Source organism: Penaeus chinensis, chromosome 8, assembly GCF_019202785.1.
Source record: "Penaeus chinensis breed Huanghai No. 1 chromosome 8, ASM1920278v2, whole genome shotgun sequence".
In the NCBI taxonomy this organism is placed as follows: domain Eukaryota; kingdom Metazoa; phylum Arthropoda; class Malacostraca; order Decapoda; family Penaeidae; genus Penaeus; species Penaeus chinensis.
In genome coordinates this window covers 4,806,679-4,811,678 of record NC_061826.1, presented here as the reverse complement: position 1 = coordinate 4,811,678, position 5,000 = coordinate 4,806,679, and positions in this window count along the sequence as shown.

Here is a 5,000-nt window from a genome sequence, read left to right as displayed (position 1 = left end):
AAATCACCATATTTATAAGTCTACAAAAATGGGCAACTTATGAGTGTTTAATTGCCTATGACATTATTTTTTTTTTTTTTTTTTTTTTGGGGGGGGGGCTTGTTTTAATTCATATACCACATCAAAACGACAACAATGAAGATTCTCGTAAGAAAAACTAAGGGCCGGGCATTATCTTTATATTCAAGTTGTCATCATTTCATTAATTGTTTTGGTAGTAATATTAATAGTATCTGTCCATTACAGCATTTTTATTATTATTATCATAACAGAAGTGTGTGATGAGGTGTAAGATACGATAAGGACAGAGTGACAGAGGAGTAGGAAGAACGGTTTAATTCAAGGTGGAGATGGAATAACGTCAAGGATCGGTTCTGAGTCCTTCCCATTTTATTATGGTGATAGATATCTTGATAGACGATTCCAGACAGGAGTCCCCATGGATTATGATGCTCGCACATGGCATATACTGATTTGTAGTACGAGCAGGGAGGAGGTGGACGTATGCATCGGAGAGAACAGGGGTGAGAGTCAGTAAACAGAGTATATGTGTATTGAATAAGAGGGACAAGGGCGGAATGGAGCAATTACAAAGGGCAGATGTGGTGAATGTGGATAAATTTAGATTCTGATTCACTGTTCAAAGCAATGGAGAGTGTGATAGAAAGGTGAAAAAGTGAGTGCAGTTATGGATCAGCGTGGCAGGAGGGATTTGCAACAAAAGAGCACATGCATGAATGAAAGGCAATGTTTACAAGTCGGCAATTAGACCAGGTTAAGTTGCATGACTTGGATGGAGTGGCGCCAACAAAGGGCCAAGAGGCGGAGATGGAGGTTCGTATAGCGTTATCCGGATTTGACAAGAAAGCTATGGGAAACAAAGAAAAAAATGTGAGGGGAAGCGGACGGAGACGAGAGGCTGAGCAGGTGGTAAGCGGCAAGCGCAACTTTGCATTCGTATTTTGGTGTAGTTGGTTGGTAGTACAGATGGAGGGGCTGGGTGGGATGACCCAGCCAGGCTGAAGGAAGAATTACTGCAGTTTAAACAGGTGTCGGAGAAAGAGGAAGGGTGATAAAGGAAAGAAAAGGAGAAGTCGAGAACGTGGGCACCAAGAAAAGTCCTTGCTTGAGCAGTGCTAGAGTCCTGCTGACGCCCCCGCCATGGCGGTGACCTAGTAAGAGCAAAGCAGAGGATCTAGCAGACGTTCCAGGGACAAGAGTGAGCAGAGAGGACTGGCTGACGATAGCTTGTGATTTGAATGTTGTGACACGGACGCGGGACATTGGACGTTGGCACAAGTGCGACAGCGGGAATACATTAAGGCCTACAGAAAGATTATTGATTGATTATTTAAAATCATCTGCCGCGTCAACAGCTAAGGTCATTAGCAGCGAACGCCTTGTTAGATTGAAATGTTAAAATATTTAAAAAGTAAAGCATAAATATTATGCTCTAAATGTATAGAATTATTGAATAAACATTATGCTTAATTATATTTTATTGACATTTTTTGTCTCCCTAAGGAAACTAATAAGACCTTCTTTTCAGTGTATATGGGGGAGACAAGTACATACGTCTTTGGTCTGAGAATGCTGCACATCTTCTCACTACATGTGCGACTGTTGATGGCTCTTGGCCCATGAGTCAGTCTTGTGTGCCCGATTCTCAGCCTTGTTAATACAACTTCTACTTGTCGGTTGGGATGGATTCTAGTCACCCAACTGCCAAGGTCATCTCTAATCTCTCTCAGTTTGTTTCTAGAGTATGCCTCCATTGTTCCCTCTATTTATCACGAAGATAACCCCTGATGCTGGATTTCAAATCAGTGTGTGGGAAAGGAAAACAAGCATCACAGCCTGAGCGGCAGCTGCCTTGGCCTTCCGATCAGCTCCCCCGTTCCCACTGACACCAAGTTATCTTTTTACGTGCTGACATCAGTGCAAGCCAATCTTGATTAAGTGATAAGCAGTGTGCGACGGTCGTGTCTCCCGGGACAAGTAGTGGGTGTGTCGATGATTATCTGTGTTCAGGAATTCATATATGGTTGTGTGCCTTATTTATGGACAGGAAGTAACAATAATATTTCAGTTTTTATTTGTTTTTATTTACGTGTACTGAAAGTGCCAGTGTTCATTTCATAAACATTCTTATAATCAAAATTTAGAAAAAGGTTAGTGTTTTTTATCCATTCTATCCACATTATCTGCCCTATGCTTCATTGGTGTCAGGAATGGGATGTGTGGATATCCTGTGGATAAGTTGAAGAAGATGAGTGACACAGAGCCACAGAGATAAAAGAGGACAGCGAGGCTGCATTTGGCGCATAGATGCAGGTGCAGTATTCACGACAGTGGATGCAACCGGAGCAAGTCGAAGGACTGATACGACATCAGCAAGATCAAGATAGTTGGTACAAGAGTCAGATGACAGCTCACAAGAGGTGCCTGAAGATGATGGGGCAGTTTAGCAGGCTAACTGCGTCACTATCTTTGCTCCCCCAAGCATTTTCAACATCAGCTGGACCAACCATCCCTCGCCTTAGGAGGATGGTAGTAATTCATTCACACTGTATATGACACAGTTCAAAGTAATAGTCGATGTGAGTGGATGGGATGATAACCAGTGTGCAATGCAGCTTGCAGTAAGCTTGCGTGATGAAGCGAGAGAGGTGCTAGAAGGCCTTCCACCGAAACAGCACAGGAACTTTGATAAGCTGGAGACCACTCTTACAGCGTCGGTATGGGGACATGCACAGAAAAGAGCAGTATTTTCAACCCGAAGGGAACGGCCAGTCAGAGCACATCAGACCAGTACCACTATAGCGTGTTGGGAGTGCAGGGAGGAGAGACACTGTGCTGGCCAGTTTCCCCCATGCTGCTGCTACTGGTGTGTCAAAGAGGGACATGTGGCCAGGGATTGTGACAGGCGAAGTCCAGTGGGAAACGTAAAGGATCTAGGAGTTGTAAGCTCTCACCAGCTTGTTTGACAATCACCCCCAAGGTTTGGCAGCTCAGTATCCCCCAGAGGGTGCAGGTTAAGCAGCCAGCAAGCCTAAGCAAAAGTTACAGCTCAACTACAGAAGGAAGCAAGAGAGGAAAGCAGCAAAGAGGACAAGGAAAAATCAGTACCCTAGTTAATGCCACCCCTTTACAAGCCATTGTGGGAGTGCTACAAGAAAGGAAAGAAGAAAATGGTGGTGACAGTGCAAGGGAGTATTGATAGAAACAGTGTGAAATGGGTGTTGGACACAGGTGCTTAGGGGACATATGTGAGGAAGGGACTCTTCAAGAAGGAATTTCCGAAACACCCTAATCGCTTACGTGGTCATAAAGAGGAGCTCAGCCCATTGTGGGGTCCAGTGAACTCGAAATAGAGTTGAGCTAGTAGCAGATCTAACAGAATAACTTCTTGGCTAAAGTCGGCGGTGATGTATTGGTGACAAAGGTGCTACGGTTACCAGGAAAAGAGTTTCCTTTTGTTCCTTCAGGTATATATGTTATTTCACAGGAGGATCTATGAATTGAGCTGGGTCGAGTGGTACCTGTTGCTCGCAGGCTAACTTAGAAGCTGGTGGGACGTTATGGCTTGGTTGAAACCTTTGAATGTATATGTATGACCTGTGGGAGGGACTCTGGGAAGGAGTTCAGTGTCAGGAGCAGACAGTAAGGTAATGGTGCTTGTGGCCAACCCCACCGATGAGTTAGTGCAAGCTGGTATGTCGCTGGGTGAGTGTGAAGAAGTGGAGTTGGTGTCTCAGCCTAGCGAGACGAAAATGGCTATGGGAATACGCAAAATGTTAAGTTAAGGGAGATGAACAAGGGGAGGAATAAGGAAAGAAAGAAAGCAAAGTCTGGAACCACTTAATAGATGTGATGGAGTGGAGTGGAAAGAGTTTGACTAAGGACAAAAAGGAAGTGTTGGCGAAGTTGTTGAGAGACAACAGTGACTATATGGAGTGCATGAGTTTAGTTCACCATTACATTAATACAGAAGATACCACACCTATAAGACAGTCCCCCAGGAGGATTGCTCTAGCAGGTAGGAAAAAGAGGGTGAGATGATAGACCAAGGGAAGAATGAGCAGTCTAACAGTCTCTAGTCAGCAGCAATTGTGCATGTGAAAAAGAAGGATGGGTCATACAGGTGTTGTGTTGACTACAGACTCTGAATAACCATAAAGGATTCATATTCCTTACCCCTTGTGGATGACACATTAGATGCTCTGGCTGTATCAGGGGATGTCAATGGAGCTTTGCAATTCACCAACTACATTTAAGTGCACAACAAGCAAGATGGGTTGGTAAGCTTGATCTATATAACTACCGTATTAAACCTCGTGCAGGACGAGTCCATGGTAATGCTGATTAGCTTAAGCAGGCGCCCTTGTGAGATGGAGTGTCGATAACGTATTAATTGTGATCCAATGGAAACTGGCTGAGGAAGTGAAAGTAGTGAAGATACAATCAACCCAAATCAAGAAGACAAGGACTGTATGCAGGGGGGCACTATGGGAGGAATGGATGACAAACCTATGGACGCGTGGGAAAAATGTCAGCAACAGGATAGTAACTTCCAACCTGTAATAGAATGGATGGAAACAAGTCGAAAAAGACTTACTTGGAATCTAATGCAGGGAAAAGGTGAATCGCCAAGGGCATATTGGCATATGTGGAACAGTTTACGACTGAATGAGGGTGGTATGTTGCAAAGGAGCTGGGTGACAAGTAATAGTTGCTCGAAGAACTGGTCAACTATAGTACCTCATGGAAAGCTTGAGGAAGCCCTGAGAGGGCACATGGTGGTATTGGGGGTAGTCATTTAGGAATGAAAAGAACACTCAAGAAATTGGCTTGGTATGCGAAAAGATGTAGCCGCATGGTGCTGGGAGTGTGAGATAGGTGGTGCATAGGAAAGACTCCTCTAAGAGAGATAGAAACCCATTACAGATATACCACATTGAGAGACCAGTGGATCGATGGGGAGTAGATGTTATTGGCCT